This window comes from Lissotriton vulgaris, chromosome 9, assembly GCF_964263255.1.
Source record: "Lissotriton vulgaris chromosome 9, aLisVul1.2, whole genome shotgun sequence".
NCBI classification, from domain to species: Eukaryota; Metazoa; Chordata; class Amphibia; order Caudata; family Salamandridae; genus Lissotriton; species Lissotriton vulgaris.
In genome coordinates, this window is record NC_141697.1 from 830,518,724 (window position 1) to 830,545,981 (window position 27,258).

At 49.8% G+C, this 27,258-nt stretch overlaps 1 protein-coding gene across 1 annotated transcript in view; it reads right to left on the minus strand.

Annotated features, from left to right (window-relative positions):
* Positions 1-27,258, minus strand: part of LOC147692320 (sulfotransferase 6B1-like) — a 273,121-nt gene that overhangs the window by 153,612 nt on the left and 92,251 nt on the right. The window lies entirely within an intron of this gene.

The following is a 27,258-nucleotide window of genomic DNA, read 5'->3' on the forward strand; positions in this document are numbered from 1 at the left end:
CCGAATCGGTATTTACCGCTTCAGTAAATACCGATTTTTGCAAGGGTGCAGGGGGTGTCACTTTGACACCCTCTAGCACCCCGATTTAAGGCATGTGTGGCATGTGGCACATAGACATGCCCTAAGGGCATGTCCGTCTGTCACATGCCATAGGTGTGCATGCACACATGTGCATGCACACCTGGAATCGGTATTTTACCACCCGATTGGATTGGGTGGTAAAATACGATTCGGTAAGGCCTGTGGTACTCAAAAGAGTCCCACCTACATTTCAAAATTACCGTATCGGTAAAAATACTGATTCAGTATTTACTGATTCGGTAAATTTACCAAATCGGTAAAATAGCCCACCTACATCTAGAATAGCCCTTTACCGGTCGGTAACGGCCGAATCGGCCGTTACCGGTCGGTAAATGTCTACCTACATTTATCAAATGGTCTCAAATTGAGGTGTATTGTATGTCAATGAATAATAGTGGAGGCCTGGGAGTATGTACTATATTGTTATATTGTGCTCCATACTACAATTTCTAATCACTGTAAATAACAGGTATCACTCTTATTCAATTTAATGGTACTCAAATTACTAACCTTGGATGGCTGATTTGGTCCTCCAGGATGCAAACATATGTTTTCAAGAGAAGCACCTTTTACTGCAGCGAGCCAATCTGCTCAGAGTCTTCTTTTTGACTTAGGGCACAATTAATACCTTGGTGGTAAGCATAATCCTTCGCAAGGGTTTTGGAGTATTCTTACCACCAAGAAAATGGTCTACACGTCTAATTTAGATGAGGTTGGACTACCGGTTTAGTCATGGCAGAGGCTGCTCCATTTCTGCCGGGATTAAAATCCTCCGATAGCCTTGTGGAGTAAGGGCCATTGGACGTGACCCATAATTCCACCCACCTGATTTAGATGGGTGGAATTAGAGGTCAGTTTCCACTGCCCTTCCTCGCCAGCAAAATCTTTGCAGTAGGGGCAGTTAAAACTGCCAAATGCTCCTCTCGTCAAGGGAGAGGATTCCTATGCCGATGGGAGCATTGTCTTTTATTTTCAGGAAAAAAATCCAATTTTGGGATTTTCTTTTTGAAAAAATGAAAAAAGGAAAATATATATTCAAAAAAGAAAACTGTTTAGTGCAGGGCTCCAGCAGGTTGCCCCAGTCCTGTCAGATGTCTTCAGTGCAGCTCACGGGCCAGCACTCAAAGGCTGGGAGAGTTAGACACAAGTAATTAGTGCATTGGGAAAGTAGGTCACATGGTACAAAGGTGAGGATTCTGATGGCCAGAACAAGCAGATCAAGCAAGAAACTGGGAGCCTTTTCTGCTCTACTGAATACTGTCAACATATAAACAAAGGTAAGAAGCACAGGGTTAGCTAGGAGAGGCAGTGTTAGGCAGCCTGGCTCCTTGCACTATTGGAAGGGAGATATAAACGGACACTCCATATGAGGGATTTCCACTACCATAGTATCCATGCTTGAAAGAAACTCCACCCGTGAACTTTCCTGCAGATTGAACTCATTCTCTACGAATCTGTGTATTCTCTTTTGCCACCAGCAAATCACTCAGACCCCTGGAGTTCAAGGGAAATAAGTAAGGTAGTGCAAACAAGGCTCTCTGCATTCTTCCCTGAGTGTGAAATTAAAAATAGTTTAATTTGCTCACGCCCCTTGTTTTCATCCTCCTCCTCACTTTGCCTTCACTCCTTTCTCTTCTCACTGTCCACCCTCACTGTCACCCAATTTCTTTTTATTTGCTCACACATCCTATTTCTGCATTTATTTTTATGCCCTCCTCTCCATTCACTGTACCATTCCTTTCTCCTCAATTTTTCTCATCTCCCTTTCCCACCTCCAATCTATTGTCCCTTTATCTTTGTTTAGCTAGCTGTCCTTTTCTTCCTCCTATGTTGTTTTTCCTTTTTTCTTCCAAATATTCTGTCTCACCCTTTTTTGCCTCTCTCTTGTCACTCATCACCACCTTCCATAGTCTCTATTCCTTGTGGCTTAGCAAGGCTTCCACTGGCTCTGGTGCAAGCAAAGAAATGTGCCCCCTGTCTGCTGGGTTGGTATTTATTTATGTATTCATTTTATTTAAAGAGTTTTATATAGCGCTGGCTAGACCCAAAGGTATCAGAGCGCTTTACATAAGGTTCGACATAGTTGCAAACATACATTAGTTACAGGTTACCAAGGATACCAGTAAAAACTTTTAAAGAGAATGGAAGAAAAGGAAAATGGAGTGAGGAAGGGAAAGGGGGTAGAGTATAGATACGGCGGAGAGACGAAGGTCCGGCTGGGTAGGTGACGGCTGGGAGGGAATCCGCAGCCCATCTCCTCTTCAGCTATCAGGTAGCTCCACCGGGTATTGGTCAGATAGCTAGGTCGCAACAGAAAAACATAAAAGGGATAGAAGACGAGAAGAAAGGAGCGTAGAGGGGGAAGGGGTAGGGTGAATGGGTAGGAGGGGGATACGACAGAGAGAAAAAGAAAAGTCTGCCCAAAGTCCGGCTGGGTAGGTGACGGCCGGGCGGGAGTTCATAGCCAGGCCGTCATAGCCCATCTTCAGCTAACAGGTAACTCCACCACACCTCAGTCAGATAGCAGGATCTCCGCGGTCGAGGGAAAGTTCAAAGAGTAAATGTCCTGGAGAGAGAGCAGGATCAAGGTCAGGTGAGGGATGTGAAAAAGTTCTTGTGGTGTAGCAGTCTAGTGGCGCAAGCTCCGGAAGTGACATGGGGCGGATATCCGGCGTCGGCCATGTTTGGGCATTGGCGCGCGGATCTCGAGAGCGCCACAAGCCCGATCCGGCGCTCCCGAGGGAAATGAACAAAAGTGTTTATATTGTGGAATAAAACCACCTAATCCACCAGAGAGTGTCCTGGCATTTTTCCTAGGGCCAGTGCAGAGTAGTAACATTATAATAGCGACAAGGTGACGGGTTTACTCCTACAGCCCAAACCCACCAGAGCAGCATCAACCAAGGAACATCACCAGGACCCTACTGTAGCACTCGGGAGCGTGGCAGTGACAAGTGGCAATAAAAGAAAGCACGGACGACCCCTCAACAGGCACAGGGGAGCAGTGACCTGCAGCAGGCGTGAGTACAAGCACCGGAAGTACGCGTGGGCACTGAGCCACCCTCTGGAAGGCTGCGCTGGAGCCCCAAAACGGAAGCCAAGTGCAAGGGGGAGAACAGACCCAACCAGGGGACACAGAGCCAGACGAGGTGTTACTAGGCACTTCCACCCCAGAAGAGAGCGACGGGGAAGAAGTCAGTAGCGCCAGAGGCCCTACCATGTGCGCCCAAACCTCAGCGTTAACGAACCCTGTGCCGTTCTTATCAAAGATGGGCTAACCCGAGATGCCCTGGGAGGACTGGAAGCAATACTTCCTAAATTACCTCTCAGCATTGGAAGAGGAAGGTGAAAATGAATATACGGAAGCACGGCGCAAGAAGATATTGCTGCACAACTTAGGCCCAGCGGGCCAGAGAGTATATTTGAACTTAGTCAAACCAGAGAGGCAGGCCACCGATACGAACGTGTTCCAACACGCGTTGGAGGACCTGGATGCCCATTACAGACCTGTGGTCTGCACGGCCATTGATAGGTACAATTTCTTTCAAAGAAAATAGGCCAGAGGAGAAACGGTGGACGATTACGTGGCTGCATTGCAGAAGTTAGCTGTCACATGCAAGTTTGGAGTTCTGCAAGAAGAGTTGATCCGCGACCAAATAATCATGCACACTGTCATCACGTCTATCCAAGAAAAACTGTGGGTAAACGTCGACGCACCCCTGAAGGAAGTAGTGGCATTGGTGAAGAAAGCGGAGATGTCCAAAAGGTGTGCTGAAGCGCCGAAGCTAGAAAACAGTCAAAGTGCAGCTGTATGCAGAGTAGCAGACAGAAGAGGTACAGAGGCCAAGCAACAATTAGGGCATCAAGGAGCAGGCACGTACAAAAGACAGAACCAGAAGGTATACTAGAATGAAGGACAAAGGAATGGGAGCAAGAACTCATGCTACAGGTGCGGGAGTACCACGCACGTAGCAAATGACAAAGGAAGCCCAGCGATTGGAGCAAAGTGCTCGTTCTGCGGTCTCGTGGGGCACTACGAGAAAGTGTGCAGGAGGAAACAGTCAAGAAACGAAGTCAAGTACGTAGCGCAAGAGTCGAACCAGGAGGACGGAGACATGGACGGAAGCGAAGACGATGAGATTCTGATGATAGAAGACCAGATATTAGGGATTGAAAGCGCCACGGACAAGAAACCAAAATGCGAGATGGAAATTGGCGGAGTGCAGACGACTATGATAGCAGATTCGGGATCACCGTATACGATCATCCAGAGGAGCATATGGGAGAGAGAGTTCGCACCCAGAATCAGACGTCAACTCCTACCATCAGACATTCACCCTGTAATGTACACCAGGGAACGCATCCCCATGGTGGGCTATTGTCCATTAACATTTACCTTCAAGGACAGATCGACAGGAGGAAAGTTATATGTCCCTGAGAAGGGGCCATCCGTGTTGGGATGGAAAGACCAAGGAGCCCTCGGGATAAAGATAAACCCAGGGGGGCGCACGCAAGTACTTGTAATGGAGGAAGCTGGAATATACGAAGCGAAGAACTTGAAAGAGGAATTCCCAGAAGTATTCAAAAGCACCATTGGTCGCCTAACGAAGTTCACGCCAAGATGTGTCTAAAGGAAGGAGCACAACCCAAAAGTCATAAAGTGCGCAACATTCCGATCAGGATCAGGACAGCGGTGCAAGAAGAACTGCCGAGGTTGGAAGAGAACGGAGTGATAGAAGCGATTGACAGCGCAGAGTGGTTGGCGCCCTTGGTGGTGGCGCAGAAGCCGAACGGGAAGGTGAGGTTATGTGTAGACCTCCGCGAACTCAATAAATACATAGTGGTGGACAAATTCACCCTCCCCAAAATAAACGAGATGCTGGCTAAGACCAAGGGAGTGGAATGGTTCTCCACAATTGACTTCAATTCGGCCTACCACCAGATCGAGCTACACCGATCTTGCAACCACTTGACATCATTTATCACACCTTTCGGGTGTTACAAATTCCTGAGAATGCCGTTCGGCCTGGCTTCCGCAGCGGCAGTGTTCCAAAAATTGATGTATCGACTTATCCACAAGATGGATGGCATCCAATATTTTCAGGACGACATCTTGGTAATGGGAACATCGCGAGAGGACCATGATAAAAAGTTAAGGGACGTGCTCACCACCCTGACACAAAATGGCCTCACTGCCCAATAGGAGAAATGTAAATTCGGTGTGAACAAAGTCACATACTTGGGGCACGAGATAAGCTATCGGGACATCGAACCCAAGGCGTCGAATGTAATTGCCATCAAAGACGCCCCCACTCCAGAAAGTAAAGAAGACATAAGAACCTTCCTGGGAATGAAGAGTTCTACGGAAAGTTTGTACCATACTTCGCGTCTAAAACCCACCACATGCGACAGATACTGAAAGACAAGTCTGCATTCCGATGGGCTGAGAACGAACAGAGGGAGTTCGAGGAGATGAAACGGAGCATCTGTGAAGCAGTGCCCATACACGGGTTTGACCAAGAAGCCCCCACAATACTGACCACGGATGCCAGTGACCGTGGATTGGGTGCCGTGCTCACGCAACAGTCCAAAGAAGGAGCTACCACAACGGTTAGTTTCGCATCAAGAGCGTTGGCCCCCAATGAACAAAAGTTCAGCATCGTCGAGAAGGAAATGCTGGCAGCCGTATGGGCAATGGAGAGATTCCGGCAGTTCTTGTGGGGAGGAAGATTCACGTTGCACACGGACCACAAACCGCTGATAAAAGTGCTTACGTCGAGCGGCCACGAACGCGCAACCCCAAGGATTGCGAAGATGACTTTAAGACTACTTGACTATGTATACGACGTGGAGTACCTGCCGGGACACAAGAACAAAGTGGCTGACTTCTTGAGTCGTGCAGCGGCAAAGGAAAGCGCAGAAGTGCAAGGCAGGAATGAGTGGGAAGGTTTCGTAGTAGCGACAACAGCCGACCCAGAAAAGGCCATAAGCATCCAAGAATGGGAAGCGGAGTATATCAAAGACAACAAGCTTGACGCTGTGAAATCCTATGTGGCTGCAGGGTGGCCAGACAAGAGGATGTTGGAGGAGGAACTAAAACGGCATTGGGAAGTTCGGGAAGAATTATAGATAGGGGACAACCCCTGCTTCCTCTTGAGAGGTGACAAAGTGATACCACCAAAATCCCTGACTGAACGACTCTTGGACATAGGACACGAAGAGGACCAAGGCATTGTCAAAACAAAATGGAGGTTGAAGGAAGACTATTGGTGGCAGGGAATGAACAAACAGATAGAAAGATATGTCAGGACATGCGAACATTGCAGCAATGCTGACAAAACACAGAGGCTATTACGCCCTCCCCTTGGCATGCATGAATACCCAGAGAATCCGTGGGAGGAGAAAGCAATCGACATCCTAGGGCCCATCCTGGACTTCCAAGGGACGCAGAAATACATCACAGTGCTAATAGACCGATACTCTAAATGGCCCCAAATAAACATAACAGAAGACACCGAAACTGAGACGGTGCTGGCATTTCTAACAGATGTTTTCATAAGGGAAGGAATCCCCAAAGGGATACTAAGCGACAATGGACCCCAATTTGCGTCAATCAAATGGGCCATGTTCATGGAACGAAATGGCATTGTAGTCAGACACACTCCAGTTTATCACCCGACATTTAATGGACTGACTGAGAGATTTAACCGGGTGATCATGGGCTCCATCCAAGCAGTCATCAGTCAAGGGAAAGACTGGGAGAAGGAGCTGAAGAGATTGATATAGGCATACCGCATAACACCGACAGCCACGGGTTACAGCCCGTTCAGAATACTGAGAGGGTGTGAGCCGTTCATTAAGGACAATGTCGCCTGGAAGCGCCTAACAGTCCAAAGTCACTGGTCACCGGCAGTGGTCCGCAAGTACCTGGAGAAAGCCCAGCAAATATATACCGAACACTACAATAAAAGACGCAACACCCAAGAAACCAGCCTGGAAAGGGGAGAATAGGTGAGAGTAAAGCAACCCATCCAGAGGAAGAAGGGGGACAGCAAATTCACACCCCCCCTCCAAGTCGTGGAACCGTACTCCATGGTCGCAAGACCGCATGGCGAAATGTAATCAAGTGGAGAACTGGGACGTGATGCAGGAGAAAGAGAGAAGTCCGCCACGGCCAGAAGGAGCAACCAGGAGCCCGACTGGCAGCAGGGAAATAACCACCCAAAGGGAATCAACGCGGATGAGAGAGAGAGAAGAGGTGCAAGGAACCCAGACACCGGTGAGACGGGAGAAAGAAGAGGAGCGAGAAAGAAGTGGCGAAAGTAGTGAAACTGGGCCTAGTCCAGGAGCTTCCAGTCTGTCGCTCACCAACACCCAGCAAGACTTGCAGACTCGGGGAGGGTAGAAGGATCATGCTACCCAAGAGGTTTGAAGAGTTCAACATGGAGAGCAAGTAAGACTGTTTGTGTTATAAAGTATAAAGGGGGGAGATGTGGTGTAGTGGTCTAGTGGCGCAAGCCCCGGAAGTGACGTGGGGCGGATATCCGGCGGCGGCCATGTTTGGGCATTGGCACGTGGATCTCGAGAGCGCCACAAGCCCGATCCGGCGCTCCCGAGGGAAATTAACAAAAGCGTTTATATTGTGGAATTAAACCAGCTAATCAACCAGAGAGTGTCCTGGCATTATTTGTAGGGCGAGTGCAGAGTAGTAACATTATAGTTCAGGTCGATGGCCAGTTCGATTGTCCAGGAGTGGTCAAGCATCGTGGAGTGACCAACTGAGGCAGCCATCTTGAGGTCAGGCGGCGGAAGGACAGGGCAAGTGTCTGCATATCTGCTGAGGGAGTTAGTGATGGAGAGAAAAACCACCCGTTGGAAAAGATTTGCCATTAGAAGGCGAGGCGCCTCCAGAGTCATAGCGCCTCTGCTCGTCGAATCTGCTGCAGGCGCTTGCTTGTGAAAGGCATCGTACTGAGGGGATAGCGCCTGAAAACGTCGAATATGCTGCAGGCGCTTGCTTGTGAAAGGTATCGTACTGTGAGGATTTCTACATATAGCGCCTCTGCACGTCGAATCTGCTGCAGGCACTTGCTTGTGAAAGGCATTGTACTGAGGGAATAGCGCCTGTGCACGTCGAATCTGCTGCAGTCGCTTGCTTGTGAAAGGTAGCAGGGAGCACAAGGGCTCCCACAACTCCAGCACGATGTCATTGGCAAATACTTTCCCCCACCAAAATAGTCTGTAGCAGCACTGACCGCTCCCTCCAAACAGCGCTCACAGCGGTAATTGAAAGACCCTTGTGGCACTGACCGCGTTGGAGATAGCCGTGGAGTAACTAACCTACTACAATTGAGCCATTATGGATGGTAGGGTGCCAAGAGAAGGAGAAATCTTCTGGCTCGGGGGGGGGGGGTAGAAGTAGGCTGTGGTCCCCAGCAGTGAGGCGTGACGATCTCGAGAGGCTGAGTGGGGGGGGGCACCACAAATCTGCCCATTGTCAACGTACCTGATGTTCCTTGGATAGCCAGGACGCTCCGCTTCCGACTGGCCTTTTGCCCATCAACTCGCTCCTTTATTTCTCTATCCTCTTTTGCCATATTCTCTACTGTTTTCTTCTCTCCCTCTCTCTCTTTTGGTCTTCCCGACAGCCACTCACCATCCTCTCTCCCACCAGTGCTTCCTAGCCTCCCGTCTTGTTTTTTTCCTCCTTTTATTCTAAAGGTAACAGGACTCATTTTTTCGAGTTGTCAGCTAATTAGGATGGGCGTCAAGAAGAGATTGCATTTCTAAGGTTACATATGAGTATAAGATATGTGTTTAAGACGTAGACAGAGGCTTCTGACACAGCCCCCTTAGCTTAAGCAAACAATCATTACACCTGGAGGAACTCGAGGTAGCTACAGACTCCTGCTCTAAGCTGATGCTACCGGGACAGTTGTAATGTTGATCCATTCCATGGTGGGCCTTAAATTTCGTTTTACCCTGCTTGGCCATTCCTGTAAAATCTTTTCCAATGGCTCCCGGGGCCGATTGCTAGGTTGTGAGGACATCACAAGATCCATGTGCTGCAGCAACAAATGACTGATGGTATGGGGAGCAGGGCCAAGACTGATCTGCATGTGGCTGAGTTTAAACTTGAATGGCATGGAGGTAAAAAACAATGGATTTTTGCCCAGATCTCTGTACTGGGGTGAATGTTTGACATTGTCCAACATTCTGTCCATCAATTGTTCTTTTTGCATTTGTCACCCCGAATGGAATGGGTATGCCCAGACGTGGGCCCCATGCTGTCTATACCACTGGACTCAAGCTAGCCTGGCTGATGAGGGGTGATACTCCAAAACCGGTCCCAGGATGCTTGTTTCCGGTCCAGGGAAAATCTGTCCTGGCAGTTTGGGCTGGACTGTTCCCATGGGCAGCAGGGTCAAGACTGATTTGCATATGGCTGAGTTTAAAAACTGGAATAGCAGAGGAGGGCGTGGCCAAGATGGCGGATTGCTAGGACATGCTTTTTAGTCGCTACGAGCCGTTGTGACCATAAGCACCTAATATGAGCCCACCGGTCCCTCTCTCGTGACCCCCGGGAGTGATTGTGGACTGTGGAGTAAGTGGGGCACAAGCGGAACCCAGTGGAGGTGGATTGGACCCCTGGGTGCGGCAATCTGGTGTGTTGAGCGGTGAGGCCGACCACAAAGCGCGACTGTGGCCTGCAGCTCGCCCTCAGAGTCGGGGGGGGGGGCTGTCAGCAACGGATATTGAAGCTCCTGAAATAGCCTCCAACATGACACAGGACATACAGAGGTGGGGGGCCCCTCCACACATCGCTGACCTACCTGAGAGGAGGGCTCAGGAGACCGTGACGAGACGTTGCTGGGCGTCTCCTGGCATCTGAAGCTGGAGCCCGGAGAGTGGAGGGATGAGGCTCCGGGTCGGACCTGTGGATGGCGGTGTCTGCCGGTCTGAAGGAGGGCCACGCCAGGCCGCAGCTGCGGCACTATATGCCCGGAGAGACGAAGGTAGGCCCCACCCAATTTCTTCAGGCGGATCCAGATAGAAGACCGGCACAACAACTTTATCTCTGCACACACCAGATTTTACTTTAACGGTAATTATCCTCCAAACCCATGAGACGCTACGGGGGAATCCCAGCGTATATATTGATAACAGATTTGAAGAAAGATCGTTTCTATGCATTAACACAGGTTAAAACCAGACCCTGAGGAAGTTCACGTGGCTGAGCTGATGTATGCATTCATGAACTTTAATTGCGAATAAAAGAAACATTTGAATACAAAACCTTTCAAGACTCCCTTCGCTATGCTTTTTTGGAATTGTATGGATTGAAAGACATTTACTGTACTTTTGTTTATTGATAGAGGGACCGGATTGCTCTTATATATGACTTTTAAGTAGTGGGGTTACGCCATGTTAAGTATTTTTGCATCATTAGATAGATTGAGAATAACTATACCGGTGCAGCCGACTCTTGCCCACACTACTGATCTTTTTGACTTTATTGTACCCTTTGGATTGTGCCTCTTATTGCCTGATCTCATTGCTCAATGTGGATGCAAAAATATTCACGAGCATACTGGTCACCTGCATTAACTCATACATGGCAGGTCTAATTGATCTTGATCAAGCTGGGTTTATCCGTCGAGACAATGTGGGGATAATACAAAACGACTCCTACACCTCACAGACCTTATCAGCCACTCTCCTCTTCAGCTAACAGGTAACTCCACCACACCTCAGTCAGATAGCAGGACCTCCACGGTCGAGGGAAAGTTCAAAGAGTACATGTCCTGGAGGGAGAGTAGGATCAAGGTCAGGTGAGGGATGTGAAAAAGTTCATGTGGTGTAGCGGTCTAGTGGCGTAAGCCCCGGAAGTGACGTGGGGCGGATATCCGGCGTCGGCCATGTTTGGGTATTGTTGCGCGGATCTCGAGAGCGCCACAAGCCCGATCTGGCGCTCCCGAGGGAAATGAACAAAAGTGTTTATATTGTGGAATAAAACCACCTAATCCACCAGAGAGTTTCCTGGCATTTTTTCTAGGACCAGTGCAGAGTAGTAACATTATAATGGCGACGAGGTGACGGGTTTACTCCTACAGCCCGAACTCACGAGAGCAGGATCAACCAAGGAACATCACCAGGCACCTACTGTAGCACTCGGGAGCGTGGCAGTGACAAGCGGCAATAAAAGGAAGCACGGACGACCCCTCAACAGGCACAGGGGAGCAGTGACCTGCGGCAGGAGTGAGTACAAGCACTGGAAGTATGCGTGGGCACTGAGCCACCCTCTGGAAGGTTGCGCTGGAGCCCCAAAACGGAAGCCAAGCGCAAGGGGGAGAACAGACCCAACCAGGGGGCACAGAGCCAGGCGAGGTGTTACTAGGCACTTCCACCCCGGAAGTGAGCGACGGGCAAGAAGTCAGTAGCGCCAGAGGCCCTACCATGTGCGCCCAAACCTCAGCGTTAACAAACCCTGTGCCGTTCTTATCAAAGATGGGTGAACCAGAGATGCCCTGGGAGGACTGGAAGCTATACTTCCTAAATTACCTCTCAGCATTGGAAGAGGAAGGCGAAAATGAATATACGGAAGCACGGCGCAAGAAGATATTGCTGCACAACTTAGGCCCAGCGGGCCAGAGAGTATATATGAACTTAGTCAAACCAGAGAGGCAGGCCACCGATACGAACGTGTTCCAACACGCGTTGGAGGACCTGGATGCCCATTACAGACCTGTTGTCTGCATGGCCATTGATAGGTACAATTTCTTTCAAAGAAAACAGGCCAGAGGAGAAACGTGGACGATTACGTGGCTGCGTTGCAGAAGTTAGCTATCACATGCAAGTTCGGAGTTCTGCAAGAAGAGTTGATCCGCGACCAAATAATCATGCACACCGTCATCACGTCTATCCAAGAAAAACTGTGGGAAAACGGCGATGCACCCCTGAAGGAAGTGGTGGCGTTGGTGAAGAAAGCGGAGATGTCCAAAAGGTGTGCTGAAGCGGCAAAGCTAGAAAACAGTCAAAGTGCGGCTGTACGCAGAGTAGCAGACAGAAGAGGTACAGAGGCCAAGCAACAATTAGGGCATCAAGGAGCACGCACGTACAAAGGACAGAACCAGAAGGTATACTAGAATCAAGGACTAAGGAATGGGAGCAAGAACTCATGCTACAGGTGCGGGAGTACCTTGCACGCAGCAAATGACAAAGGATGCCCAGCGATTGGAGCAAAGTGCTCGTTCTGCGGTCTCATGGGGCACTACGAGAAAGTGTGCAGGAGAAAACAGTCAAGAAACAAAGTCAAGTACGTGGCGCAAGAGTCGAACCAGGAGGACGGAGACACGGACGGAAGCGAAGACGACGAGATTCTGATGATAGAAGACCAGATATTCGGGATTGAAAGCGCCACGGACAAGAAACCAAAATGCGAGATGGAAATTGGCAGAGTGCAGACGACTATGATAGCAGATTCTGGATCACCGTATACGATCATCCAGAGGAGCATATGGGAAAGAGAATTCGCACCCAGAATCAGACGTCAACTCCTACCATCAGACATTCACCCTGTAACGTACACCAGGGAACCCTTCCCCATGGTGGGGTATTGTCCATTAACATTTACCTTCAAGGACAGATCGACAGGAGGAAAGTTATATGTCCCTGAGAAGGGGCCATCCGTGTTGGGATGGAAAGACCAAGGAGCCCTCGGGATAAAGCTAAACCCAGGGGGGCGCACGCAAGTACTTGTAATGGAGGAAGCTAGAATATACGAAGCGAAGAACTTGAAAGAGGAATTCCCAGAAGTATTCAAAAGCACCATTGGTCGCCTAACGAAGTTCACACACAAGATTTGTCTAAAGGAAGGAGCACAACCCAAAAGTCATTAAGTGCGCAAAATTCCGTTCAGGATCAGGACAACGGTGCAAGAAGAACTGCAGAGGTTGGAAGAGAACGAAGTGATAGAAGCAATTGACAGCGCAGAGTGGTTGGCGCCCTTGGTGGTGGCGCAGAAGCCGAACGGGAAGGTGAGGTTATGTGTAGACCTCCGCGAACTCAATAAATACATAGTGGTGGACAAATTCCTCCTTCCCAAAATAAACGAGATGCTGGCTAAGGCCAAGGGAGTGGAATGGTTCTCCACGATTGACCTCACTTCGGCCTACCACCAGATCAAGCTACACCGATCTTGCAACCACTTGACATCATTTATCACGCCTTTTGGGTGTTACAAACTCCTGAGAATGCTGTTCGGCCTGGCCTCCGCAGCGGCAGTGTTAAAAAAATTGATGTATCGACTTATCCACAAGATAGATGGCATCCAATATTTTCAGGACGACATCTGGGTAATGGGAACATCGCGAGAGGACTATGATAAAAAGTTAAGGGACGTGCTCACCACCCTGACACAAAATGGCCTCACTGCCCAGTGGGAGAAATGTAAATTCAGTGTGAACAAAGTCACATACTTGGGGCACGAGATAAGCTATAGGGACATCGAACCCAAGGCGTCGAATGTAAGTGCCATCAAAGACGCCCCCACTCCAGAAAGTAAAAAAGACATAAGAACCTTCCAGGGAATGGAGAGTTCTACGGAAAGTTTGTTCCACACTTCGCGTCTAAAACCCACCACATGCGACAGATACTGAAAGACAAGTCTGCATTCCGATGGGCTGAGGACGAACAGAGGGAGTTCGAGGAGATGAAACAGAGCATCTGTGAAGCAGTGCCCATACACGGGTTCGACCAAGAAGCACCCACAATACTGACCACGGATGCCAGTGACCGTGGATTGGGTGCCGTGCTCACGCAACAGTCCAAAGAAGGCGCTACCACAACGGTTAGTTTCGCATCAAGAGCATTGGCCCCCAATGAACAAAAGTTCAACATCGTCGAGAAGGAAATGCTGGCAGGAGTATGGGCAATGGAGAGATTCCGGCAGTTCTTGTGGGGAGGAAGATTCACGTTGCACACTGACCACAAACTGCTGATAAAAGTGCTTACGTTGAGCGGCCACGAACGCGCAACCCCAAGGATTGCGAAGATGACTTTAAGACTACTTGACTATGTATACGACGTGGAGTACCTGCCGGGATACAAGAACAAAGTGGCTGACTTCTTGAGTCGTGCAGCGGCAAAGGAAAGCTCAGAAGTGCAAGGCAGGAATGAGTGGGAAAGTTTCGTGGTAGCGACAACAGCCGACCCAGAAAAGGCCATAAGCATCCAAGAATGGGAAGCGGAGTATATCAAAGAAGACAAGCTCGACGCTGTGAAATCCTATGTGGCTGCAGGGTGGCCAGACAAGAGGATGTTGGACGAGGAACTAAAACAGCATTGGGAAGTTCAGGAAGAATTATAGATAGCGGACAACCCCTGCTTCCTCTTGAGAGGTGACAAAGTGATACCATCAAAATCCCTGACTGAACGACTCTTGGACATAGGACATGAAGAGGACCAAGGCATTGACAAAACAAAATGGAGGTTGAAGGAAGACTATTGGTGGCCGGGAATGGACAAACAGATCGAAAGATATGTCAGGACATGCGAGCATTGCAGCAATGCTGACAAAACACAGAGGCTATTACGCCCTCCCCTTGGCATGCATGAATACCCAGAGAATCCGTGGGAGGAGATAGCAATCGACATCCTAGGGCCCGTCCTGGACTTCCAAAGGACGCAGAAATACATCACAGTGCTAATAGACCGATACTTTAAATGGCCCGAAATAAACATAACAGAAGACACCGAAACTGAGACGGTGCTGGCGTTTCTAACAGACGTTTTCATAAGGGAAGGAACCCCCAAAGGGATACTAAGCGACAATGGACCCCAATTTGCGTCAATCAAATGGGCCATGTTGATGGAACGAAATGGCATTGTAGTCAGACACACTCCAGTTTATAACCCGGCATGTAATGGACTGACGGAGAGATTTAACCGGGTGATCATGGGCTCCATCCAAGCAGTCATCAGTCAAGGGAAAGACTGAAAGAAAGAGTTGAAGAGATTGATATGGGCATACCGCATAACACCGACAGCCACAGGTTACAGCCCGTTCAGGATACTGAGAGGGCGTGAGCCGTTCACTAAGGACAATGTCACCTGGAAGCGCCGAACAGTCCAAAGTCACTGGTCACCGGCAGTGGTCCGCAAGTACCTGGAGAAAGCCCAGCAAATATATACCGAACACTACAATAAAAGACGCAACACCCAAGAAACCAGCCTGGAAAGGGGAGAATAGGTGAGAGTATAGCAACCCATCCAGAGGAAGAAGGGGGACAGCAAATTCAACCCCCCCCCCCTCCCCCTGAAAGTCGTGGAACTGTACTCCATGGTCGCAAGACCGCATGGCGAAATGTAATCGAGTGGAGAACTGGGATGTGATGCAGGAGAAAGAGAGAAGTACGCCACGGCCAGAAGGAGCAACCAGGAGCCCGACTGGCAGCAGGGAAATAACCACCCAAAGGGAATCAACGCGGATGAGAGAGAGAGAAGAGGTGCAAGGAACCCAGACACCGGTGAGACGGGAGAAAGAAGAGGAGCGAGAAAGAAGTATCGAAAGTAGTGAAACTGGGCCTAGTCCAGGAGCTTCCAGACTGTCGCTCACCAACACCCAGCAAGACTTGCAGACTCGGGGAGGGTAGAAGGATCATGCTACCCAAGAGGTTTGAAGAGTTCAACATGGAGAGCAAGGAAGACTGTTTGTGTTATAAAGTATAAAGGGGTGAGATGTGGTGTAGTGGTCTAGTGGCGCAAGCCCCGGAAGTGACGTGGGGCGGATATCCGGCGGCGGCCATGTTTGGGCATTGGCACGTGGATCTCGAGAGCGCCACAAGCCCGATCCGGTGCTCCCGAGGGAAATTAACAAAAGCGTTTATATTGTGGAATTAAACCAGCTAATCAACCAGAGAGTGTCCTGGCATTATTTGTAGGGCGAGTGCAGAGTAGTAACATTATAGTTCAGGTCGATGACCAGTTCGATTGTCCAGGAGTGGTCAAGCATCATGGAGTGACCAACTGAGGCAGCCATCTTGAGGTCAGGCGGCGGAAGGACAGGGCAAGTGTCTGCATATCTGCTGAGGGGGTTAGTGATGGAGAGAAAAACCACCCGTTGGAGAAGTAACTGCCATTAGAAGGCGAGGCACCTCCAAAGTCATAGCGCCTCTGCTCGTCGAATCTGCTGCAGGCGCTTGCTTGTGAAAGGCATCGTACTGAGGGGATAGCGCCTGAAAACGTCGAATATGCTGCAGGCGCTTGCTTGTGAAAGGTATCGTACTGTGAGGATTTCTACATATAGCGCCTCTGGACGTCGAATCTGCTGCAGGCACTTGCTTGTGAAAGGCAATGTACTGAGGGAATAGCGCCTCTCCACGTCGAATCTGCTGCAGTCGCTTGCTTGAGAAAGGTAGCGTACTGAAAGGAGTTCCAGGTATAGCGCCTCTGTGCGTCGAATCTGCTGCAGGCGCTTGCTTGTGAAAGGCATCGTACTGAGAGGATTTTCACGTATAGCACCTTTGTACGCCGAATCTGCTGCAGGCGCTTGCTTGTGAAAGGTAGCAGGGAGCACAAGGGCTCCCACAACTCCAGCACGATGTCATTGGCAAATACTTTCCCCCACCAAAATAGTCTGTAGCAGCACTGACCGCTCCCTCCAAACAGCGCTCACAGCGGTAATTGAAAGACCCTCGTGGCACTGACCGCGTTGGAGATAGCCGTGGAGTAACTAACCTACTGCAATTGAGCCATTATGGATGGTAGGGTGCCAAGAGAAGGAGAAATCTTCTGGCTCGGGGGGGGGGGGGGTAGAAGTAGGCTGTGGTCCCCAGCAGTGAGGCGCGACGATCTCGAGAGGCTGAGTGGGGGGGGCACCACAAATCTGCCCATTGTCAACGTACCTGATGTTCCTTGGATATCCAGGACGCTCCGCTTCCGACTGGCCTTTTGCCCATCAACTCTCTCCTTTATTTCTCTATCCTCTTTTGCCATATTCTCTACTGTTTTCTTCTCTCCCTCTCTCTCTTTTGGTCTTCCCGACAACCACTCACCATCCTCTCTCCCACCAGTGCTTCCTAGCCTCCCGTCTTGTTTTTTTCCTCCTTTCATTCTAAAGGTAACAGGACTCATTTTTTCGAGTTGTCAGCTAATTAGGATGGGCGTCAAGAAGAGATTGCATTTCTAAGGTTCCATATGAGTATAAGATATGTGTTTAAGACGTAGACAGAGGCTTCTGACACAGCCCCCTTAGCTTAAGCAAACAATCATTACACCTGGAGGAACTCGAGGTAGCTACAGACTCCTGCTCTAAGCTGATGCTACCGGGACAGTTGTAATGTTGTTCCATTCTATGGTGGGCCTTAAATTTCGTTTTACCCTGCTTGGCCATTGCTGTAAAATCTTTTCCAATGGCTCCCGGGGCCGATTGCTAGCCTGTGAGGACATCACAAGATCCATGTGCTGCAGCAACAAATGACTGATGGTATGGGGAGCAGGGCCAAGACTGATCTGCATGTGGCTGAGTTTAAACTTGAATGGCATGGGGGTAAAAAACAATGGATTTTTGCCCAGATCTCTGTACTGGGGTGAATGTTTGACATTGTTCAACATTCTGTCCATCAATTGTTCTTTTTGCATTTGTCACCCCGAATGGGATGGGTATGCCCAGACGTGGGCCCCATGCTGTCTATACCACTGGACTCAAGCTAGCCTGGCTGATATGGGGTGATACTCCAAAACCGGTCCCAGGATGCTTGTTTCCGGTCCAGGGAAAATCTGTCCTGGCAGTTTGGGCTGGACTGTTCCCATGGGCAGCAGGGTCAAGACTGATTTGCATATGGCTGAGTTTAAAAACTGGAATAGCAGAGGAGGGCGTGGCCAAGATGGCGGATTTCTAGGACATGCTTTTTAGTCGCTACGAGCCGCTGTGACCATAAGCACCTAATATGAGCCCACCGGTCCCTCTCTCGTGACCCCCGGGAGTGATTGTGGACTGTGGAGTAAGTGGGGCACAAGCGGAACCCAGTGGAGGTGGATTGGACCCCTGGGTGCGGCAATCTGGTGTGTTGAGCGGTGAGGCCGACCACAAAGCGCGACTGTGGCCTGCAGCTCGCCCTCAGAGTCGGGGGGGCTGTCAGCAATGGATATTGAAGCTCCTGAAATAGCCTCCAACATGACGCAGGACATACAGAGGTGGGGGGCCCCTCCACACATCGCTGACCTACCTGAGAGGAGGGCTCAGGAGACCGTGACGAGACGTTGCTGGGCGTCTCCTGGCATCTGAAGCTGGAGCCCGGAGAGTGGAGGGATGAGGCTCCGGGTCGGACCTGTGGATGGCGGTGTCTGCCGGTCTGAAGGAGGGCCACGCCAGGCCGCAGCTGCGGCACTATATGCCCGGAGAGACGAAGGTAGGCCCCACCCAATTTCTTCAGGCGGATCCAGATAGAAGACCGGCACAACAACTTTATCTCTGCACACACCAGATTTTACTTTAACGGTAATTATCCTCTAAACCCATGAGACGCTACGGGGGAATCCCAGCGTATATATTGATAACAGATTTGAAGAAAGATCGTTTCTATGCATTAACACAGGTTAAAACCAGACCCTGAGGAAGTTCACGTGGGACGAACCGCATTGGCTGAGCTGATGTATGCATTCATGAACTTTAATTGCGAATAAAAGAAACATTTGAATACAAAACCTTTCAAGACTCCCTTCGCTATACTTTTTTGGAATTGTATGGATTGAAAGACATTTACTGTACTTTTGTTTATTGATAGAGGGACCGGATTGCTCTTATATATGACTTTTAAGTAGTGGGGTTACGCCATGTTAAGTATTTTTGCATCATTAGATAGATTGAGAATAACTATACCGGTGCAGCCGACTCTTGCCCACACTACTGATCTTTTTGACTTTATTGTACCCTTTGGATTGTGCCTCTTATTGCCTGATCTCATTGCTCAATGTGGATGCAAAAATATTCACGAGCATACTGGTCACCTGCATTAACTCATACATGGCAGGTCTAATTGATCTTGATCAAGCTGGGTTTATCCGTCGACACAATGTGGGGATAATACAAAACGACTCCTACACCTCACAGACCTTATCAGCCACTCTCCTCTTCAGCTAACAGGTAACTCCACCACACCTCAGTCAGATAGCAGGACCTCCACGCTCGAGGGAAAGTTCAAAGAGTACATGTCCTGGAGGGAGAGTAGGATCAAGGTCAGGTGAGGGATGTGAAAAAGTTCATGTGGTGTAGCGGTCTAGTGGCGTAAGCCCCGGAAGTGACGTGGGGCGGATATCCGGCGTCGGCCATGTTTGGGTATTGTTGCGCGGATCTCGAGAGCGCCACAAGCCCGATCTGGCGCTCCCGAGGGAAATGAACAAAAGTGTTTATATTGTGGAATAAAACCACCTAATCCACCAGAGAGTTTCCTGGCATTTTTTCTAGGGCCAGTGCAGAGTAGTAACATTATAATGGCGACGAGGTGACGGGTTTACTCCTACAGCCCGAACTCACTTGAGCAGGATCAACCAAGGAACATCACCAGGCACCTACTGTAGCACTCGGGAGCGTGGCAGTGACAAGCGGCAATAAAAGGAAGCACGGACGACCCCTCAACAGGCACAGGGGAGCAGTGACCTGCGGCAGGCGTGAGTACAATCACTGGAAGTATGCGTGGGCACTGAGCCACCCTCTGGAAGGCTGCGCTGGAGCTCCAAAACGGAAGCCAAGCACAAGGGGGAGAACAGACCCAACCAGGGGGCACAGAGCCAGGCGAGGTGTTACTAGGCACTTCCACCCCAGAAGTGAGCGACGGGCAAGAAGTCAGTAGCGCCAGAGGCCCTACCATGTGCGCCCAAACCTCAGCGTTAACGAACCCTGTGCCGTTCTTATCAAAGATGGGTGAACCAGAGATGCCCTGGGAGGACTGGAAGCTATACTTCCTAAATTACCTCTCAGCATTGGAAGAGGAAGGCGAAAATGAATATACAGAAGCACGGCGCAAGAAGATATTGCTGCACAACTTAGGCCCAGCGGGCCAGAGAGTATATATGAACTTAGTCAAACCAGAGAGGCAGGCCACCGATACGAACGTGTTCCAACACGCGTTGGAGGACCTGGATGCCCATTACAGACCTGTTGTCTGCATGGCCATTGATAGGTACAATTTCTTTCAAAGAAAACAGGCCAGAGGAGAAACGGTGGACGATTACGTGGCTGCGTTGCAGAAGTTAGCTATCACATGCAAGTTCGGAGTTCTGCAAGAAGAGTTCATCCGCGACCAAATAATCATGCACACCGTCATCACGTCTATCCAAGAAAAACTTTGGGAAAACGGCGATGCACCCCTGAAGGAAGTAGTGGCGTTGGTGAAGAAAGCGGAGATGTCCAAAAGGTGTGCTGAAGCGGCGAAGCTAGAAAACAGTCAAAGTGCGGCTGTATGCAGAGTAGCAGACAGAAGAGGTACAGAGGCCAAGCAACAATTAGGGCATCAAAGAGCACGCACGTACAAAGGACAGAACCAGAAGGTATACTAGAATCAAGGACTAAGGAATGGGAGCAAGAACTCATGCTACAGGTGCGGGAGTACCTTGCACGCAGCAAATGACAAAGGATGCCCAGCGATTGGAGCAAAGTGCTCGTTCTGCGGTCTCATGGGGCACTACGAGAAAGTGTGCAGGAGAAAACGCAAGAGTCGAACCAGGAGGACGGAGACATGGACGGTAGCGAAGACGACGAGATTCTGATGATAGAAGACCAGATATTCGGGATTGAAAGCGCCACGGACAAGAAACCAAAATGCGAGATGGAAATTGGCAGACGACTATGATAGCAGATTCAGGATCACCGTATACGATCATCCAGAGGAGCATATCGAAAAGAGAATTCGCACCCAGAGTCAGACGTCAACTCCTACCATCAGACATTCACCCTGTAACGTACACCAGGGAACCCTTCCCCATGGTGGGGTATTGTCCATTAACATTTACCTTCAAGGACAGATCGACAGGAGGAAAGTTATATGTCCCTGAGAAGGGGCCATCCGTGTTGGGATGGAAAGACCAAGGAGCCCTCGGGATAAAGCTAAACCCAGGGGGGTGCACGCAAGTACTTGTAATGGAGGAAGCTGGAATATACGAAGCGAAGAACTTGAAAGAGGAATTCCCAGAAGTATTCAAAAACATCATTGGTCGCCTAGCGAAGTTCACACACAAGATTTGTCTAAAGGAAGGAGCACAACCCAAAAGTCATAAAGTGCGCAAAATTCCGTTCAGGATCAGGACAACGGTGCAAGAAGAACTGCAGAGGTTGGAAGAGAACGGAGTGATAGAAGCAATTGACAGCGCAGAGTGGTTGGCGCCCTTGGTGGTGGCGCAGAAGCCGAACGGGAAGGTGAGGTTATGTGTAGACCTCCGCGAACTCAATAAATACATAGTGGTGGGCTAATTCCTCCTTCCCAAAATAAACGAGATGCTGGCTAAGACCAAGGGAGTGGAATGGTTCTCCACGATTGACCTCACTTCGGCCTACCACCAGATCAAGCTACACCGATCTTGCAACCACTTGACATCATTTATCACGCCTTTTGGGTGTTACAAATTCCTGAGAATGCCGTTTGGCCTGGCCTCCGCAGCGGCAGTGTATCGACTTATCCACAAGATGGATGGCATCCAATATTTTCAGGACGACATCTTGGTAATGGGAACATCGCGAGAGGACTATGATAAAAAGTTAAGGGACGTGCTCACCACCCTGACACAAAATGGCCTCACTGCCCAGTGGGAGAAATGTAAATTCAGTGTGAACAAAGTCACATACTTGGGGCACGAGATAAGCTATCGGAACATCGAACCCAAGGCGTCGAATGTAAGTGCCATCAAAGACGCCCCCACTCCAGAAAGTAAAAAAGACATAAGAACCTTCCAGGGAATGGAGAGTTCTACGGAAAGTTTGTTCCACACTTCACGTCTAAAACCCACCACATGCGACAGATACTGAAAGACAAGTCTGCATTCCGATGGGCTGAGGACGAACAGAGGGAGTTCGAGGAGATGAAACAGAGCATCTGTGAAGCAGTGCCCATACACGGGTTCGACCAAGAAGCACCCACAATACTGACCACAGATGCCAGTGACCGTGGATTGGGTTCCGTGCTCACGCAACAGTCCAAAGAAGGCGCTACCACAACGGTTAGTTTCGCATCAAGAGCGTTGGCCCCCAATGAACAAAAGTTCAGCATCGTCGAGAAGGAAATGCTGGCAGGAGTATGGGCAATGGAGAGATTCCGGCAGTTCTTGTGGGGAGGAAGATTCACGTTGCACACTGACCACAAACTGCTGATAAAAGTGCTTATGTCGAGCGGCCACGAACGCGCAACCCCAAGGATTGCGAAGATGACTTTAAGACTACTTGACTATGTATACGACGTGGAGTACCTGCCGGGATACAAGAACAAAGTGGCTGACTTCTTGAGTCGTGCAGCGGCAAAGGAAAGCTCAGAAGTGCAAGGCAGGAATGAGTGGGAAAGTTTCGTGGTAGCGACAACAGCCGACCCAGAAAAGGCCATAAGCATCCAAGAATGGGAAGCGGAGTATATCAAAGAAGACAAGCTCGACTCTGTGAAATCCTATGTGGCTGCAGGGTGGCCAGACAAGAGGATGTTGGACGAGGAACTAAAACAGCATTGGGAAGTTCAGGAATAATTATAGATAGCGGACAACCCCTGCTTCCTCTTGAGAGGTGACAAAGTGATACCATCAAAATCCCTGACTGAACGACTCTTGGACATAGGACATGAAGAGGACCAAGGCATTGTCAAAACAAAATGGAGGTTGAAGGAAGACTACTGGTGGCCGGGAATGGACAAACAGATCGAAAGATATGTCAGGACATGCGAGCATTGCAGCAATGCTGACAAAACACAGAGGCTATTACGCCCTCCCCTTGGCATGCATGAATACCCAGAGAATCCGTGGGAGGAGATAGCAATCGACATCCTAGGGCCCGTCCTGGACTTCCAAGGGACGCAGAAATACATCACAGTGCTAATAGACCGATACTTTAAATGGCCCGAAATAAACATAACAAAAGACACCGAAACTGAGACGGTGCTGGCGTTTCTAACAGATGTTTTCATAAGGGAAGGAACCCCCAAAGGGATACTAAGCGACAATGGATCCCAATTTGCGTCAATCAAATGGGCCATGTTGATGGAACGAAATGGCATTGTAGTCAGACACACTCCAGTTTATCACCCGGCATGTAATGGACTGACGGAGAGATTTTACCGGGTGATCATGGGCTCCATCCAAGCAGTCATCAGTCAAGGGAAAGACTGAAAGAAAGAGTTGAAGAGATTGATATGGGCATACCGCATAACACCGACAGCCACAGGTTACAGCCCGTTCAGGATACTGAGAGGGCGTGAGCTGTTCACTAAGGACAATGTCACCTGGAAGCGCCTAACAGTCCAAAGTCACTGGTCACCGGCAGTGGTCCGCAAGTACCTGGAGAAAGCCCAGCAAATATATACCGAACACTACAATAAAAGACGCAACACCCAAGAAACCAGCCTGGAAAGGGGAGAATAGGTGAGAGTATAGCAACCCATCCAGAGGAAGAAGGGGGACAGCAAATTCACCCCCCCCCCCCTCAAAGTCGTGGAACTGTACTCCATGGTCGCAAGACCGCATGGCGAAATGTAATCGAGTGGAGAACTGGGACGTGATGCAGGAGAAAGAGAGAAGTCCGCCACGGCCAGAAGGAGCAACCAGGAGCCCGACTGGCAGCAGGGAAATAACCACCCAAAGGGAATCAACGCGGATGAGAGAGAGAGAAGAGGTGCAAGGAACCCAGACACCGGTGAGACGGGAGAAAGAAGAGGAGCGAGAAAGAAGTGGCGAAAGTAGTGAAACTGGGCCTAGTCCAGGAGCTTCCAGACTGTCGCTCACCAACACCCAGCAAGACTTGCAGACTCGGGGAGGGTAGAAGGATCATGCTACCCAAGAGGTTTGAAGAGTTCAACATGGAGAGCAAGTAAGACTGTTTGTGTTATAAAGTATAAAGGGGGGAGATGTGGTGTAGTGGTCTAGTGGCGCAAGCCCCGGAAGTGACGTGGGGCGGATATCCGGCGGCGGCCATGTTTGGGCATTGGCACGTGGATCTCGAGAGCGCCACAAGCCCGATCCGGCGCTCCCGAGGGAAATTACCAAAAGCGTTTATATTGTGGAATTAAACCAGCTAATCAACCAGAGAGTGTCCTGGCATTATTTGTAGGGCGAGTGCAGAGTAGTAACATTATAGTTCAGGTCGATGACCAGTTCGATTGTCCAGGAGTGGTCAAGCATCGTGGAGTGACCAACTGAGGCAGCCATCTTGAGGTCAGGCGGTGGAAGGACAGGGCAAGTGTCTGCATATCTGCTGAGGGGGTTAGTGATGGAGAGAAAAACCATCCGTTGGAGAAGTAACTGCCATTAGAAGGCGAGGCGCCTCCAAAGTCATAGCGCCTCTGCTCGTCGAATCTGCTGCAGGCGCTTGCTTGTGAAAGGCATCGTACTGAGGGGATAGCGCCTGAAAACGTCGAATATGCTGCAGGCGCTTGCTTGTGAAAGGTATCGTACTGTGAGGATTTCTACATATAGCGCCTCTGCACGTCGAATCTGCTGCAGGCACTTGCTTGTGAAAGGCATTGTACTGAGGGAATAGCGCCTCTGCACGTCGAATCTGCTGCAGTCGCTTGCTTGAGAAAGGTAGCGTACTGAAAGGAGTTCCACGTATAGCGCCTCTGTGCGTCGAATCTGCTGCAGACGCTTGCTTGTGAAAGGCATCGTACTGAGAGGATTTTCACGTATAGCACCTCTGCACGCCGAATCTGCTGCAGGCGCTTGCTTGTGAAAGGTAGCAGGGAGCACAAGGGCTCCCACAACTCCAGCACGATGTCATTGGCAAATACTTTCCCCCACCAAAATAGTCTGTAGCAGCACTGACCGCTCCCTCCAAACAGCGCTCACAGCGGTAATTGAAAGACCCTCGTGGCACTGACCGCGTTGGAGATAGCCGTGGAGTAACTAACCTACTACAATTGAGCCATTATGAATGGTAGGGTGCCAAGAGAAGGAGAAATCTTCTGGCTCGGGGGGGGGGGGTAGAAGTAGGCTGTGGTCCCCAGCAGTGAGGCGCGACGATCTCGAGAGGCTGAGTGGGGGGGGGCACCACAAATCTGCCCATTTTCAACGTACCTGATGTTCCTTGGATAGCCAGGACGCTCCGCTTCCGACTGGCCTTTTGCCCATCAACTCTCTCCTTTATTTCTCTATCCTCTTTGGCCATATTCTCTACTGTTTTCTTCTCTCCCTCTCTCTCTTTTGGTCTTCCCGACAACCACTCACCATCCTCTCTCCCACCAGTGCTTCCTAGCCACCCGTCTTGTTTTTTTCCTCCTTTTATTCTAAAGGTAACAGGACTCATTTTTTCGAGTTGTCAGCTAATTAGGATGGGCGTCAAGAAGAGATTGCATTTCTAAGGTTCCATATGAGTATAAGATATGTGTTTAAGACGTAGACAGAGGCTTCTGACACAGCCCCCTTAGCTTAAGCAAACAATCATTACACCTGGAGGAACTCGAGGTAGCTACAGACTCCTGCTCTAAGCTGATGCTACCGGGACAGTTGTAATGTTGATCCATTCCATGGTGGGCCTTAAATTACTTTTTACCCTGCTTGGCCATTGCTGTAAAATCTTTTCCAATGGCTCCCGGGGCCGATTGCTAGGCTGTGAGGACATCACAAGATCCATGTGCTGCAGCAACAAATGACTGATGGTATGGGGAGCAGGGCCAAGACTGATCTGCATGTGGCTGAGTTTAAACTTGAATGGCATGGGGGTAAAAAACAATGGATTTTTGTCCAGATCTCTGTACTGGGGTGAATGTTTGACATTGTTCAACATTCTGTCCATCAATTGTTCTTTTTGCATTTGTCACCCCGAATGGGATGGGTATGCCCAGACGTGGGCCCCATGCTGTCTATACCACTGGACTCAAGCTAGCCTGGCTGATGAGGGGTGATACTCCAAAACCGGTCCCAGGATGCTTGTTTCCGGTCCAGGGAAAATCTGTCCTGGCAGTTTGGGCTGGACTGTTCCCATGGGCAGCAGGGTCAATACTGATTTGCATATGGCTGAGTTTAAAAACTGGAATAGCAGAGGAGGGCGTGGCCAAGATGGCGGATTGCTAGGACGTGCTTTTTAGTCGCTACGAGCCGCTGTGACCATAAGCACCTAATATGAGCCCACCGGTCCCTCTCTCGTGACCCCTGGGAGTGATTGTGGACTGTGGAGTAAGTGGGGCACAAGCGGAACCCAGTGGAGGTGGATTGGACCCCTGGGTGCGGCAATCTGGTGTGTTGAGCGGTGAGGCCGACCACAAAGCGCGACTGTGGCCTGCAGCTCGCCCTCAGAGTCGGGGGGGGCTGTCAGCAACGGATATTGAAGCTCCTGAAATAGCCTCCAACATGAGGCAGGACATACAGAGGTGGGGGCCCCCTCCACACATCGCTGACCTACCTGAGAGGAGGGCTCAGGAGACCGTGACGAGACGTTGCTGGGCGTCTCCTGACATCTGAAGCTGGAGCCCGGAGAGTGGAGGGATGAGGCTCCGGGTCGGACCTGTGGATGGCGGTGTCTGCCGGTCTGAAGGAGGGCCACGCCAGGCCGCAGCTGCGGCACTATATGCCCGGAGAGACGAAGGTAGGCCCCACCCAATTTCTTCAGGCGGATCCAGATAGAAGACCGGCACAACAACTTTATCTCTGCACACACCAGATTTTACTTTAACGGTAATTATCCTCCAAACCCATGAGACGCTACGGGGGAATCCCAGCGTATATATTGATAACAGATTTGAAGAAAGATTGTTTCTATGCATTAACACAGGTTAAAACCAGACCCTGAGGAAGTTCATGTGGGACGAACCGCATTGGCTGAGCTGATGTATGCATTCATGAACTTTAATTGCGAATAAAAGAAACATTTGAATACAAAACCTTTCAAGACTCCCTTCTCTATACTTTTTTGGAATTGTATGGATTGAAAGACATTTACTGTACTTTTGTTTATTGATAGAGGGACCGGATTGCTCTTATATATGACTTTTAAGTAGT